Source organism: Balaenoptera borealis (genome assembly GCF_965194805.1).
Source record: "Balaenoptera borealis genome assembly, chromosome: 1".
Classification (NCBI taxonomy): Eukaryota; Metazoa; Chordata; class Mammalia; order Artiodactyla; family Balaenopteridae; genus Balaenoptera; species Balaenoptera borealis.
Window position 1 is genome coordinate 148,434,542 of NC_138860.1, and position 16,845 is coordinate 148,451,386.

The 16,845-nt window shown below is 52.2% G+C and overlaps 1 protein-coding gene across 7 annotated transcripts in view; it reads right to left on the reverse strand.

The window, feature by feature from the left end:
* ACOT11 (acyl-CoA thioesterase 11) overlaps positions 1-16,845 on the reverse strand; it is a 58,572-nt gene that overhangs the window by 28,662 nt on the left and 13,065 nt on the right. The window lies entirely within an intron of this gene.

The following is a 16,845-nucleotide window of genomic DNA, read 5'->3' on the forward strand; positions in this document are numbered from 1 at the left end:
ACAACCTTCCAGCCCAGGGTCTCAGACCCCTAGGGGCTCTCTGGATGCCCTTATGCCCAGCTTCCTTTTGGCCAACAATTCCGTGTTAACATAACCTTGGACCCGAAGGAGGGGGCTGGGAGAGAGGGATGGAGCAGAGAATTAATTCAGCTGGTGGGCCAGCTTATTCAAGTTTTGCCTCAGATTCTCCTTCATTCTGGAAAGATTCCCCCTCACTCTTCAGGGAGGCCTAGTGAGCCCTACAGCAGTCAAGCCTGGGGATTTGCTCCTATTTCATCCTATAAGAGCCCCTTCCTTGGGCTCCTCATTCTTCAGATGACATCAGTAGCAGCATCTCTGCTGGGTGCTCATCTGTCATCAGCTCTACTGACCAGGAGGGCTCTGGGCGGTCACTGACCAGCTGGCTGATCCAGACTGGGGCTGGAACAGCTGCCAGCTGGAGAATCAGCAGAGAAAGTCCTCAAACTCATGAGTTAGAGGAGGAGTTTCTGCCCAGGGCCCAGCTTGTCTCACTCGCCAGGCAGCAGAGGTGGGACGTGCCTAGCAGTCCCCTGGATGGGGTGGGATGAGGAAGGGGAGCCAAACTGCCATCCTATCTCTCTCGCCTGCTTTCTCTCATCACACTGTGAACAGAGGTGGGGAAACCTGCCTGAGTGAGAAAAATGACAGGAGGGACAGGCATAGGGGTTCCAATTTTCATGGCCAATGCCAATTGTGGTGATGATAAGTCACCGCTAACATTTATAAAGTGCTTATTAAGTATCAGATACTCGTCTAAGCACTTTACAAGTACTAATTCAAATTTTATCCATACAACAAACCTCTGAAAGAGGTACATTATTATCCTCATTTCAAAGATGAGGAAACTGGGACTTCCCTGGCGGTCCAGTGGTTAAGACTTCGTCTTCCAATGCAGGGGGTGCGGGTTCAATCCCTGGTCGAGGGGGGCCTCGTGGCCAAAAAACCAAAGCATAAAACAGAAGAAATATTGCAACAAATTCAATTAAAAAAAAAAAAATAGATGAGGAAACTGAAGCCCAAGTAAGTGCCAAGCCCAGCTGTGACCCACAGAGTCTTAGGTCCTACCCACCACACTACACTGTCTGCAGGACCTCCTGGGGCCCGAGATGAGGAATCTAGGGCCCTGGATGCGGATTCAGCAGCAAATAGTGCTATGACCCGATGTTGACCCTGCCACTGCTGCAGGATGGGGGCAGTGACGGCTCGGGGCAAGGATGGGTCTCATTCTGGCAGTCTATACCCTTTGGATAACTCCCTTCACAAGGATCCCGTAGCTAATTCAGTAAATTCAAAAGACACGGAGTTAACTTGTTTAGGTCACTGACTCCCTAAGAGGTAGAACTGGGATTTGAACCAAGCCAGTCTGACCCAGAACAGCTTGTGGGTTCCCAGACAGGCAGCTCATTCCCAAGAGTCCCTGGGTACCAGGCTTAGTGCTAGGGACCAAAAGGAGAGAGAGGAGGGCAGTTGCACCGGAGCTCGCAGCCTGGGTGGGGGCCTGCGGGTGCCAGGCTGCCAGGCTGTTGCAGGCAGCTCCCAGGCCGCTGCAGTCCAAGCATCAGGACCCGTCACCATGGTAACCACTGCCAAGGCATTTCCGGCCTGGTGTGCATTGGGGGCCTGCTTGGATGTGGATGCGGGTGGCTGGCTTTCTGGGTGTGGGAGATGGTAGAGGAAGGAGGCAGGCAGACTCCATTCACCCACACTCTTCCCCACCCCTCCCATGGCTAGAGGTTCTGGGCAGAACATTCCAGAAAGAAGCCCTGGAGAAAGCTAGGGCAATGGGGGAGGCAAAATGCAGAGGGTAAGGGGGCAGAAGAAAAGCAGAGCATGTGGAGTTTCTGGGCAGTTCTGTATGTGCACACAGGGAAGCCCCAGCACAATATCCCTGCTTTATAAGCCTATTCTCATCTACTGCCTCACTGGATCCTCACGAGGCAGGCAGAGGGTGAAAACTGTTTATCCCATTTTACAGATGAGGAAAGTGAGGATGGAAAAAGCCCTCGACCAGCAGTCAGGACATCTGAATTCCAATCCTCTCTGCTTCCCACCTAGCCAATACCCACTCCTACCAGCCTCCTATTTCCTGTTGTGCAAAACAAAAGTCCCATCCATTGGAGTCTACATGCCTGGAGGCAGGATCTTTGCCTTACCCATTTGTTCATTCATTCATTCACTCATTCATTCAACGAGCACCTCCTCTGTATTGGACCCTCCCCCAAACACTGAGCATATAAGAGAAATTGGGCCAATCCTTTGCGAAGCTCCTACTCTAGTGCTCATGCTTAGAAGTACCTGGCACAGGGACTTCCCTGGCGGCTCAGTGGTTAAGAATCCGCCTGCCAATGCAGGGGACACAGGTTTGATCCCTGGTCTGGGAAGATCCCACATGCCACAGAGCAAGTAAGCCCGTGAGCCACAACTACTTAGCCCACGTGCTGCAACTACTGAAGCCCGCGCGCCTAGAGCCCGTGCTCCGCAACAAGAGAAACCACAGCAATAAGAAGCCCACGCACCGCAACAAAGTGTAGCCCTCGCTCGCCGCAACTAGAGAAAGCCCGTGCGCAGCAGCAGAGACCCAGCGCAGCCAAAAATCAATCAATAAATGAATTAAATTTTAAAAAAAAGAAGTACCTGGCACACAGTAGGACCTCATCAAAGGTTTGTAAAGGAATGTCTAGAGACAGACTTGAGTTCAAATCCTAGCCCTGCCCCTCAGGTGCTATGTGATCCTGAGCAAGCCCCTCCCCTCCTGAACCTCATCTGTCACTCACCAGGCAGGGGCAGGGGGAGACGGCCAGTCCCCAAGATATCCCACCCTTGATTCCCGGATTCTGGGATCTAATCCTGCAGGGCTCTGGCATGGCCAGCTGAGCTTTCCAATGAGGAAGCTAAGGAGCCCGGTTACCTGTCAGGCAGGAAATACTGTACTCCGAGCAGGGCTGAGCTCCCACTCCACTCCCCCCCCAGGCAAGCTAAGGAACAAGCCCCACTGTGCTGTGTTCCCACTTCCCTCAAAGAGAGGAGTGCAGAGCCCCTGGGCTGGAGCATGAGCAGGGAGGCAAAGCACAGCCTCTCAGACTCCAACTCCTTCCTTGGGCTCCAAGGCAGTCTGCCACGTCAGGGCAGGCAAGGCCAGTCCTCCTTCTAATCCCATGGTGGGCAGGCATCCAGCCCGGGAAGCAGGGGCGTGTGTGACCCAGGCAGGGTTTTGCCAATAAGGCTCCAGAGCCGAGCCATTCCTCTCAGGGCCAGTCACGGGGAGAGCAGAGGCCCTGGTCAGAGTTAGGGCCTGGGGCGGCCAGGCAGGCTGAGCCAAGACAGCTGACAGGGAGGACAGAGCCTGCACGAAGGTGGGGAGGGCATCTAAGGGCCAGGGACATGCGCTCTCAGACGGTAGCCATGCCAGGCGCTGGCTTCCAGCCATAACAGACCCGGCCAGATTCGATAATCCCAGACTAGGCCCCAGCTGGCTACACTGTGGTCTCTGTGTCCCTTCTCCTCAGCCAGAGTCGTGTGACAGAACTGCTGGGTCAGAGCAAGAAAGGCCACTTTGCTCAATCCCTTCACACCTGGGGAAACTGAGGCACACAGAGGGAAAGGCTGGTCCTGGTAAAGCCCCCTCGGCCAGGGCTCCTTCTGGGCAATTTGACAACAGGCCCACACTACAGACTTAATCTGGATTTCCTCCCTCCCCCAAGTAGCCAAGTCTCAGTGACCCAACCTCCTTAAACTCTCAGGCTAGCCCCCCTGCCCTGATGTGCTCAGGCCCCCGCACTGCTCACTCACTAGGTTATTTCCACAGCCAGTCCACAGGCCTCCAGTAGCTCTCCACCTCCTTCCAGGCCTCTATGCAACACCGGAAGGATCTTTCCAAAACCCAAAGCCACCAACTAGACAACCACAACCTACAGCGTCCTGCCTTGCAGGGAGGCTGGACCCAGTCCTTGCAACTGGGACTTCGTTCTGTGCCTTAGGACCACACAGACTTTTCTGAAGAGCAAGCCTGAGCAGGCATGTACCCTGCTCAAGACTCCTCGATGGCTTCCTACCGCTCTCAGGATCAAGGCCCTACTCTGTACCTCCTGCCACTGTCCCCGCCGCTGCTCTCCCAGCTCCAGACCACGCTCGGTTCCTCAGAGCACACTCTCACCCCACCTCCGTTCCTCTGCCACATGGGCACTGCCTCTGCCTAGGATCCCTTCACCTGCGCTACCTGCCAAGTGACTGCTTCCTCCTCCTCCCTCTTCAGCACCTCCCCCCGCCTTTTCCCCAGGGAGAGTTAGGGCCTCCCTGGCCCCCACAGCCTTACTGTCTCCACACGGCACTGACCGAGCTGTGCAGTCACTGTTTCAGAGCCACCTGCCCCAGCAGACAGGCATTCCCACAGGGCAGGGATGGAGTCAGGCCTGGCACAGAGCAGGTGCCTAATAAACGCCTATGGGAGAGGAGAAGGGTGATGACAAGGGCGGCCTAGGAGCTGAGACTTGATGACGGGGACCATCTGAGGTACAGGGAGGACTGCAGAACAGCAGGAAGGGGAAGCAGGAACAGCAGGGACTCCAGGGACGGGAGTGGCCGGGGCAAAGGGAACCAGGTGGGGAAAGTACTAGGTACCTGTTTGGGTGCAGACAGAGGGAGGGGCCAAGGAGTCCCCAGAAACCAAGGAAGACCCCTGGAGAAGGGCGTGGCCTCCAATGATTAGCACGAAAATGTAGAGACCAGCCAGCAGAGACATCTTAGTGCCTTCAAGAACCATCTTGAAGGACTTCCCTGGTGGCTCAGTGGCTAAGAGTGTGCCTGCCAATGCAGGGGGCACAGGTTCGAGCCCTGGTCCGGGAAGATCCCACATGCCGCGGAGCAACTAAGCCCGTGCACCACAACTACCGAGCCTGCGCTCTACAGCCTGAGAGCCACAACTATTGAGCCCACACACCGAAACTACTGAAGCCCACATGCTCTAGGGCCTGTGTGCCACAACTACTGAGCCCGCGTGCTGCAACTACTGAAGCCCGCACGCCTAGAGCCTGTGCCCCACAAAAAGAGAAGCCACCGCAATGAGAAGCTTGCACACCACAACAAAGAGTAGGCCCCGCTCACTACAACTAGAGAAGGCCCGCGCACAGCAACAAAGACCCAAAGCACCCAAAAACAAAAAAGAATCATCTCAAAGAACAGGCCTAGAGCAGGGGAGGCCCACCTACCCTGGAGGGGAGGAGCTGGCCTGGGTGACCGCTCAGCTCACCCACCATGACACGGGGCTGCCCTTGGGCATCAGCCTGGCCTGGACTCAAGTCCGGCTCCACAACTAACTTGTGTGACTTCAGGCAGGCTGCTCAGCCTACCTCTGTGGACTACCTACAGTTCCCTCAACTGTAAAAATGGGATTATAATACCTACATCCAGGGTCATCGTGGGGATGAAATTAAACAAGATCAAGCGTTCAAAGCTCCTAGCACACGCCTGCCACGTGGCTAACATTTATTGAGCACTTAGGTTAGCATTATAAACTGAGTTTGGGCTTCCTACAGAGATATAGCTGGGAGACACCTAAACAGAGCTCAAACCAGACTGTCTACATACTACTTTCTCATGTATGAGTTCACCAGAACCTCATGGCAACCCCATGAGGAGGCAAGACCGGTAGCCGGTTTGAGAGGTTCTGTGAGAACTCAAAAAGCCAGCAATAGTGGTGCAGGTATTCAAGTGCAGGGTGCAAGACCCTGCACGGCCCTGCCCCCCCCACTCTCCCGCCTGGCCTCTCCCCGGGGGGTGGGAACTGGAAGGCAGGCAGGCAGCAGGGAGAAGTGCCTTGGCCCACCGCCAGCCAGGCCTCATGAAAACCAGGCACTCCTGCAGTGTGAGGGAGCTGCCTAAGCTGGTGCCCTGTCCGCACAGAGGTAGCTCCAGGCTCTCAGAGCGACCAGCCGCCTCCCAGTGGTTTCCCCACCAGCAAGGCAGGAGCATCTGTCAACCTCCTAAACACCCCTTCAAGTCTATTCCCTGTCTTCTTCCCAAAAAAGGCTCTGAGGCAGCCTGCACATGCACACAGACTGCACACACACAGGGGTCCAAAATGCAAACAGAGCTAAGGAACAAAATAAGGGAGGAGCGATTATGTTAGGAATCCAGGTGCACAAAGGTGCTGCCATAGAGAACTGCATTTGGCCTTCAGATTCCCAGTAGACAAGGCTATAAAGGACAGTAGTGAGAACCAAACTCTCGGGTAAAAAGAGGATGCACTCATCCGTGACACCAGCTTGAGGACTGGGAGGATGTCGGTGGCCTGTTCCATAGGCTTTTGATAGTCATACAAATCAGATCATACCTTCATTCTAGAAGATAAATAATGGTCTCCACTGCCCTATGCACACATCCTCATTTTACTTCTAGCTACAGGGTGTGTTGGCACTTGACATTTTTCAAGATTTGGGGGTGAGGAAGGTAGAGAATTAAACCATTATTTTTTACTAAGCACCTCCTATATGCCATTCATTTGGTTAGCACTTATTGAACACCTACTATGGACCAAGTTCTATGCTAGGAACTTCCATACGTATTATTTCAGTAATTCTCATATCTATTCTACAACGCACTGTTATTCTACACATTTTACTGATGAGGAAACCAAGGCTGAGAGCCAGTGCATTGCTTCTGAACACCTGAGAAGTGACAGAGTTTAAGACAATCCCAGGGCAGTTCCCTGGAGGCCTAGTGGTTAGGATTCTGGGCTTTCACTGCTGTCACCCGGGTTCAATCCCTGGTCAGGGAACTGAGATTCTGCAAGCCATGCAGCATGACCCAAAACAAACAAACAAACAATCCCAGACCTACCAGCCAAAGCCCACATTTATATCTCTATAGCACTTCCATAGGCCTCGGAGATGGAGAAGATGGAAGAAATTCTTCCATCCGAAACTCAGAGAGGGGACGCAAACTACCCCACGTCATACAGCCGGTCAGTGACGGAGGAGAGAACAGAGGCCAGTGCCCTGAGTCCCCACCCAGAGCCCACAGCCTGGGGTAGGCTGCTCAGGTGGTGGGCACTCCCCTTCTGACAGCCAGCTCTTGTGCTCTCCCAGTGTGGACAGAGGGGGATAGGAGGGTCTCCAACCTTCTCATCTTGCCCTGACCCTAAAGCTGTCAAAGAAGGGAAGTGGGGTTGGGGGCATAATTGAAATTCTGAGCTAAGCCTGCCTCCTTTGGAGGTAGAGCTTCATGAGGCATTTCCAGTTCAGTGCCTTCCTATAAAACTGAATGTAAGTGGAATTTGTATCAGCTCATCACCCCCAGGAGACGTTGGATGAGTTATTTTACCTTTCTGTGCCTCGGTTTCCTCATCTGTCAAATGGAGCATTTAACTAGAGAGTCTCCAAGACTCTTTTCAACCATGAAAGTGTTTGGCTTATGGGAGGACTTCCTTGACAAGACCCACGAGGCCCCCGGCAGATTGCCGGCCACGCCTCCAGTCTTGATCACACCCGTACCGCCAGCCACACTGGCCATCTCTCAGTTCCTCATACCCATCAGGCCACTGCCCACTTCTGGACTCTTCTCACGGCATCCCCTCTGCCTGGAGCACTCTGCCCTCTCCTCTCCACTTCCGTAAGGCCTTCTCATCCCTCAGCTCCATTCTCTCTCCCCCCATCCTCATGCTCCTGGCCCCGTGGACCTCTGCTCTAAATGCTCTCCATTGTGACAACATTCATTTAATTGTGGGAGTATTTGGTGGACATCAATGCAAAGATCCACCAGGTAGGAGCCCTCTCTCTCTACACCTGGTGTCCACCGGACCCAGCTCGGAGCCTGGCTCACCGTGGACCAAATGAATGAGTTTGTTCAGAGGGTCTCCAATTCCCACTGATGTCACCCTATGTAGGCAGGGAGAATACAGGCCATGAGGTCAGGAGAAGTTCTCCACTAGAGACCCTGCCCCCTCACCCCATTCTATTTTTTTTTCTTTTTTTGGCCACGCCGCAAGGCGTGTGGGACCTTAGTTCCCCGACCAGGGATCGAACCCGTGCCCCCTGCAGTGGATGTGCGGAGTCAACCACTGGACCACCAGCGAAGTCCTTTTTCTCCCTCTCTTTTTTCCCCCCTTCACCCCATCCTAGAACAGAGAGACTGAACATCACCTGCCTCCATCCATGCCCCGAGGGTAAAAATAGCTTGTCTGAAATCTGATACCTACCCTCAGCTGGGTCATCTGGAGAATTCCTCCTGCCCCACTGAAGAGCCAGCCAGGGGCCAGAGAGGGCAGGGAGGGCATTTCCTGAATGCTTAACCATTCCTATCTCATCTGATCCACAGGAAACATTTGAGGTGTTATCATTGGCAAGGTACACAGGGGACCCAGAGAAGTCCCAGGTCCAAGGTCCCCAGCTCTAAACCACAGAGCCGGGGCTTAAGTGCAGGCCTCCTGCCTCTATCTACAGCGTAGCTCTTGCCTCATCACCACAAGACTGAAAAGGGCTTAGAGATTGAATACAACTGCCTGCTGGTATGGACGGGGAAACTGAGGCAGTGGGTGCTGTCTGTCCAAGGTCTTAAGTGAAAGGGCCTGAAGTGGGGCAGACCTTGAGTAAGTAATTGAGAAGTTGAGGACAATCCCCACCCCATCTCCATCCAAGACTAGTGAGGGTTAAAGGAGATCCCGAAACTGAGGGCACCCGACTAACTGTGAAGTGCTGCCAGATGTGAGGGAGGCTGGAGACGATGAAGCAGTTGGGCAGGACCAGACTTGTCTTTCCCCCAGCAGCCTTCTCACTCCTGGAAACCAGAATGTGGAGATGGGAGGAAATGTATAGAAAGTGCCTTGTAAACCACAGTGGCTCAGGCCTCCTTTTATTCCAGCACTTCTTGAGTCTGCGAAGGGCCTGCCCACAGGGACAGGACAGCCCGAGTGGATCCCCTCCTGCACAGAGCAAGACAGGGGTTACCCAGGAGACACTGCTACACAGAGCGGGCGCAGCAGGGGCCTGAAATCGAGGCGGAACCTGCAGGGACTGGCTGTGTGGGACTGGGATTCAAAGTAGCCTCATCCTCAGTTCTGCTTCTCTGCATTGTTTGGGCACTGTCCCCACAGAGTGTTGCAGAACTATGACCGATGGGACGTGAGCAAGTTTTTAAATCTCTCTGGCCCCAGCTCCCTCGTTTATAAAATTGAAAGGGTAGGTATGCAGGTGAGAATGAAAACAATCGAGCTCCCTTGTTTAATTATTAACATGTGCCAGGTGTGGTGCTAAGCATTTTCTGTGCCTTTTCTCTTTCAATCCTCACACAGCCCTAATAGTCAAATGTTGTTATTATTCCCATTTTACAGATGGGAAAACAGAGGCTCTGAAAGGGTATGGTGCATGCACGTGTGCGCGCGCGCACACACACACACACACACACACACACACACAATCACACAGCCAGTAAAGGGCAGAGTTGGGACTTGAACCCAAGTCTGTTTAACTCAAGGGCTGAGTCTGCTTGGGCACTTTGCTGTAAATGCCTCTCTCTTGTCTGACAGGCAGGATAGTTATTGCTGCATCCCAGGCATTAGTGCCAGGCACAGGCCCTTCCTTACCCACACATGCCAGGCAGGGCCCTCAGGGAAGCTCTCCTCCCCATCGACCCTCACATCCTCTGCAGGAAACAGTGGTGGTATCAGGACCTCCTCCCGGCACAGTCCAGGGGCCAGGCACTTGTCCTACTGGATGCTCAAGGCCAGCAGCCTGTGAGGGAGTGAGGTGCCATCACCAGTGCAGAAACTGCAAGCTGTCTGTCAGCTGAAAACTGTACTTTCCAAATCCTTAACTTTGGGGAGTGGGAGGAAACCTCATGGACAGCTAGACAGGCCCCTCTCAGACGCAGGCATGTCCAGCTACCCCTGGCCCTCCACCACTGACAGCTGCCTCCCTGCAGCTTCCTTCCTTGGAGCTGTTTGCCACCTCCCATCCCTTACCTCCAGCAGACCCCAGAAAGGGGCAGGAGGGGTCTGCACACAGGCAGTCTGACCCCAAGTGTGACTGGCCCCCACTATGTGGCACCTCAGGCAGGCCCCTCTGATAGTATCCAGCATGGAACCCACATTCACGGGCAAACCCCTGCCATGGGAGCCCCTGGCAGTGGGATGAGCCCTTCAGGATCTGTGAAGAATAGGGCCAGCCTCTCTCTTCATCAGAGCCCTTCATGCCCTACCTGCCAGACAGCCAAGGCTGCTGCCTGACACCACATCTGAGTCACCATGGCAACGGGTGGCCAGGCGATGGGCCAGGTCCGGCCATCCTGCAAGCAAGTCCATTTACCTTGGAGCTGGAAACAGTTACAGGGACTACTTGTCCCCTCCAGGAGAGCACGGGGGAGAGGGAGAGAGAAAGAGAAGAGGGGAGGGGGGAGGAGAAAGGGGTTACAGAGAGAGAAAGGAAAAGAAGGGAAAGAGAGAAAGGGAATAGAAAAACCATGAGGTCAAAGAACAGACACTGGTAGGGAACAGAGCAAGTGGAAGAGAGGACACACACACACACACACACACACACACACACACACACACACACACACCCCAGAGAGAGAAGTGAGGGAGGCAGGAAAGGGCCCCCTCCCAAACTCCCCCACTGCTCACATTCCTCAGGCTGGAGCTGCTCTCAGCCCTTTGGGATTCTGGCCACAGCTGGGACTTCCTGCCCCAGGAAGCTGGCAGCCCCATGGCCCCCTGGAGGCCCCAGTCGCTGCTCCAGTCTCTGCAGTCCCCTCCACTGAGGGATGGTGTCTGCCCTCCCCAGCAGGTGGGGCCCCTGCCCCAACCCCTCAGGCAGCACCTACGGGCTCAGTCCCCTGCTTGGTCCCCACACTCCCCCAAGGCCCCAGCCGGTCACCGGTCACCAGTTCTCCTGTCCTCTCGCCCAGCTCCCCTCCCCTCATACAACACACCAACTTCTTTCCTCCAAAGTGTTCAAGAAATCATTCCTAAGCAGAGCAGAGTGGCGAGAGTGGGTGTGACTTCACCCACAGAACGCATTTCCTTTACTCCACAGGAAGAGTGGGCCTCAGGAGGCCCAGCAAGGGGACACCAACCCTCGAGGAGCTGCTTCCAAGGCCCCGAGTCGCCAGGTGGAAGGCTGGGACCCAGAGCTGGGCCTGGCCTGCTCCCTGGCAGGGGCTGCTGAGCTGAGCAGATGCGCCAGTGGTTCTCTACTGGGCACTCACCATGTTCCAGGGCCTTCCTCGGCCTCAAGCTCTCTGGCTGCAAGATGGCCTTATCATTCCTGCCCTAGTCCCACTCCCACCCCCATGTGCCCTAAACTGTCTCAGAGGAATCTGAACCCACAAGAGAGGCTTGCTGAAGAGGTGATGAGCAGGGCAGACAGAGAAGAAAGAAAAACAGGAAGGCATAGGGGGCTGGCAAGCGGGACACAGCCTGCATTGGAATCCTGGCACCGCCTCTGTCTCCCTGGATAAATTTAGTCACTTACTTAAGCCACTCTGAACCTCATTTTCCACATCTGTAACATGGGAATAATAATATCATAGTGAGTATTCAATGAGATTATATACAAAGTGTTTAGACCAGGATCTGACCTGTAGAAAATGCTTGAAAAGTGTCAGCTCTCCATGTTGTTAAAAAGCCAAGGCATTGGGACTTCCCTGGTGGTCCAGTGGGTAAGTCTCCGGCTCCCAATGGAGGGGGCCCGGGTTCAATCCCTGGTTGGGGAACTAGATCCCGCATGCATGCTGCAACTAAGAGTTGCATGCCGCAACTAAGAAGCCCGTGTGCCGCAACTAAGAAGCCCGCATGCTGCAACTAAAAGGTCCTGCATGCTGCAACGAAGATCCCGCGTGCTGCAGCTAAGACCCAGTGCAGCCTAAATAAATAAAAATAAATCTTTAAAAAAAGAAAAAAAAGCTGAAGCATTTATATCATTCTTTTAGATTCCATACAATACATAAATAGACTCATAGGCATAGAAAACAAACTTATGGTTACCAAAGGGGAAAGGGTGGGGGGGGAGGGATAACTTAGGAATTCGGGATAAACAGATACACACTACTATATATAAAATAGATAAACAACAAGGACCTACTATATAGCACAGGGAACTATATTCAATATCTTGTGATAACCTATAATGGAAAAGAATCTAAAAGAATACATATATACATATACACACAAGAATACATAGATATACATATATATATATATATATATATATATATATATATATCACTGAGTCACTTTGCTATACACCTGAAACTAACACAACATTGTAAATCAACTATACTTCAATTAAAAAAAAAAAGCCAAGGCATCGTTGAAGGACACAGGAAATCATCCTAACCAGGAAGGGCCTGCACTGGTCCCTGGGGTAAGAGATCCCCGCCGTGACTGGCCAGGCAGCCCTGGCAGAGCCCACGCCAAGCTTGAGGACGAGGACCCAGGCTTCGGGTGGACAAGAGAGCTGCGGGAAGCTCCCAGTGGTGGCAGACAGGCCTTTCTACCCAGTTCCAGGACAGACACTTCCAGGTAAACACGCCAACTGTCTACCACCAGGGATTCATTTCATCCATGGATCAAGATGTTGAACACACTGGAGTCTGTGGTACTCCAAGGAGGCCTCCCACGGATGATCACTCACAGTCTAGCCAGACTCAGCAACTTCTCATCTCCCTGGCCCCTGAAAGGCTCAAGACGCCTCACTAAGGAAACGGCTTCTTGGAATAGAAGGCAGTGATCGCAAGAAACCAGCTCGGGTTCACAGGGAACAAGGCATTCCAGGCACAAGGGAAGAGCTCACTGGGGCAGGAATAGACATATTTTGCATTTGCACAGATCCAGAACATTGTGGGTGCTCAGTAGACATGAGTTAAATTGAACCTGGGAGCTGTCTCCCATGGAGTCCCACATTTGTCTGCTCTGTTCAACTTTTGGCCAAAGGGCTTGAATGAAGACACACCTGTTCATGGATGGCCACCTGAATGGTTGCAACTTTTAAACATAAAACCAAGCAGATAAAAATGAACATGATTCACACTGTCAGGCTGCATTTAAGTTTTTCTGTTGCCATCACTTTGTTCTAAGCTATATGTGTGCTGGCGTGGCTCTAGCTTAATGGTTGTTTATGCAAAAATGGCCTCATGGTTTCCCCTAACCACAAGCACAACAGTGGCAACTCCTGCTGCATCCAAACGGGGCCCTGTGGTTGCTGAAGTCCTCTGTGGAGGTGAGGGGTGCGGACGTGCTTAGGGCAGGAGTGATTGGGTGGCAGGGAAGAGACAGCCTCTAGCTGGGGCACAGCAGGCAGTGTGAGGCCCAGCTCTGTAAGGGGGAGGCAGAGGGGACAGGGAGTGGCACAGGACAGACAGCCAGGCAGTAGGGGGGACAGCGAGGGGGCCAGGCTACTTGTGGCTTGGGTGACAGCCCTCTGGCTGCAAATGTGAGGGCTGGCGGGGTCAGAGGACAGGAGGGTCCTGGTAAGGAATAAAACCAAGACCAAACAGGAGTGGACAAGGTTAGAAAGAGGCTAATTCTGGCCGGGGATCAACATCAACCTTTTTAAAGACCCAGACTCTCCACTCATGAATAGACAATAAACAAAGGAACGAGATTGTTTTAGAGTAAAAAGTGCTATAAGAAGAAAAACAGTAGGCACTATTCACAATAGCCAAGACATGGAAGCAACCTAACTGTCCATCGACAGAGGAATGGATAAAAAAGATGTGGTACTGTGCTCGCTTCAGCAGCACATATACTAAAATTGGAATGATACAAAGAAGATTAGCATGGCCCCTGTGCGAGGATGACATGCAAATTCGTGAAGAGTTCCATATTTTTCCAGCAAAACATTGTGAAGCAACTGTACCCCAATAAAAATTAATTTTAAAAAAAGAAGATATGGTACATATATACAATGGAATGTTAGCCATAAAAAGGAAAAAAAGAATGCCATTTGCAGCACCATGGATGGACCTAGAGATTATCACACTAAGTGAAGTAAGTCAGACAGAGAAGGACAAATATCATGATGTCACTTATATGTAGAATCTAAAAAAAAAAAATGATACAAATGAACTTATTTACAAAACAGAAATAGACTCACAGACATAGAAAACAAACCTACGGTTACCCAACAGGGATGGGGGAGGGGGTGGGGATAAACTAGGAGTTTTGGATTAACATATACACACTACTATATATAAAATAAACAACAAGGTCCTACTGTATAGCACAGGGAACTAAATTCAATATCTTGTAATAATTTGTAATGGAAAAGAATCTGAAAAAGAATATATATACACGTATAACAATCACTTTGCTGTATACTTGAAAGTAACACAACATTGTAAATTAACTATACTTCAATTTAAAAGAATTTTTTAGAAAGAAGAAAAACAGCATATGTGATAGAGAGAGAAGGTGGTGGACCTGAAGGAACTAATTTAGGTTGAGTAATCAAGGAGACTCGTGGCCAAGATCTGAATGAATGACAAGCAGGAGCGATTGGGCCAGGTTCTGGGGGCACAGGGTCCCAGGCAGGGGAGCAGAGGGTGCAAAGAGTGCAAGGAGGAACGGGAACAAGCTTGGCTGCCAGAGGAACAGGGCAGTGTCAGGGAGAAGAGAAGAGACCGGGAAGAGTCCTATGTCATAGGGAAGAGTCCTATGTCACCCAAGGCCTAAGGTCTCAGTGGAGTTTGGATTTTCCTCGAGGTGTGATGGGAAAAATTGAAGTCGATGAGTGGGGAGAGAGTGATCTGACCTGCATTTTAAGATCACTCTGCTGGGGACTTCCCTGGTGGCGCAGTGGTTAAGAATCCACCTGCCAATGCAGGGGACATGGGTTCGAGTCCTGGTCCAGTAAGATCCCACATGCTGCGGAGCAACTAAGCCCTTGCGCCACAACTACTGAGCCTGCGCCCCTGGAGCCCGTGCTCCGTGACAAGAGAAGCCACGGCAATGCGAAGCCCAGGGACCTCAACAAAGAGTAACCCCTGCTCGCTGCAGCTAGAGAAAGCCCGCGCGTGGCAACGAAGACCCAACGCAGCCAAAAAATAAATAGAATTAGTAATATAAATAAATAAATAAATAACATATCTTTAAAAAATAAAAAAGTTCACTCTGCTGTTGTGTGGGGGCGGATTTCAGGGTGAGAGAGAAGAAGCAGCGAGACTCCTCCGTGGGCCACTACAGTCCGAAGAGAGATGATGGACCCAGGAGTATTTGGAAGGTGGAGCCACCACAACGTGCTGAAGTCTTCCATGTGTGAGAGTGAGAGAACAGGAGGTCGTGGGGAGGATCCAGACTTTGGACAAATGGCTGGTAGATGGTGGTGATGGTTACTGAGTTGGGAGAGACCAGGGGAGAAATAAGTAGGGGTGGAATCAAAAATTTTTGAGATCCTATGAAACACTTAAAGAGAGATGTCAAGGAGGATGAATGTTCAAGTTTGGAGCCCGCTGGAGAAGAGGCTGCACCTGGGGACGTGAGATTACTTGGGCTTTTAAGATCCACAGGACTCTGCAACCTTGTGGTCGGTCAAAGGTGGCTGTCAATTCTTTACTACTCCTCCCTAGACCCCAGGTTGGGTCTAATCCCCTCCTCTTGAATCTGGATCCCCCTTAGTGACATTTCAACTGGTGACTTCTTTTTTTTTATATGTGTTGGGTCTTTGTTGCTACATGTGGGCTTTCTTCTAGTTGCGGTGAGCAGGAGCTACTCTTCGTTGCAGTGCGTGGGCTTCTCGTTGCGGTGGCTTCTCTTGTTGCGGAGCATGGGCTCTAGACACGCGGGCTTCAGTAGTTGCAGCATGCGGGCTCAGTAGTTGCAGCACCCAGGGCTTAGAGCGCATGGGCTTCAGTAGTTGTGGCACACAGGTTTAGTTGCTCCATGGCATGTGGGGTCTTCCCGGACCAGGGATCGAACTCGTGTCCCCTGCATTGGCAGGCAGATTCTCAACCACTGTGCCACCAGGGAAGTCCTCAACTGGTGACTTCTGAGACCAGATCATGAGAAACCTGGCAGCTTCCACCCAGGCCTCTTGGAACTCTTGCTCTGGTGGAGCCCACTGCCAGGTGGTAAGTCTGACTTCCCACTGAGACCTTCATATGGAAAAGGCCCCATGTGGCTGCTCAGAATGACAGTCCCAGCTAGAACCAACCTTCCGGCCATTCCCACCAAGGGGCCAAATACCAGTGAAGCCATGGTAGACTCCATAGTCCAGCCCATCCACTGGCTGAACACCACCAAGTAACCTCCATCAACACCACATAGAGCAGAAGAGTCACCCAGCCAAGCCCTGCCCAAATCCCTGACCCACAAAAATCTCAAGATAAAATAAAACGGTTCTTGTTTTAAGCCACTAAGTTTGGGGATAGTTTGTCACACAGTCATAGTAATAGAACAGACATCATCCAAGGAGAGAGCAAAAGAGGTCGGCTGGGAAGGAGACGCCTGCAAGGGAGCCAGAGAAGGAGCCCTGAGGTGGGAGGAGCACCAGGTCTGGGAGGATCTCCAGGAGGAGGGGCGCCTGCGGGTCCAGGCTCAGAGAAGCTCTAAGGGGGCGGGAGGAAGGGCGAGAGAAGAGCCCATTAGAGTATATCAGGAAAAGGATGAGAGGAAAGAAGTGGAAGCAGGGACCACAGAAAACTCTTTCCGATTCTTGTGGGAATGGGGAGCAAAGAAACAAGGGAGTATCTGGGAGGGGACATGGGGACAAGGGAGGGGTTTTGTTTGCCTAGAGGCAGGGGAACAAAGAGCTCATTTCTCTGCTAATGGGACAGAGCCAGTTGTGTGCCTGAGAGCCGCCTACAGCACGGGGACTGCCCAAGAATTGCTCTCCCAGAAGC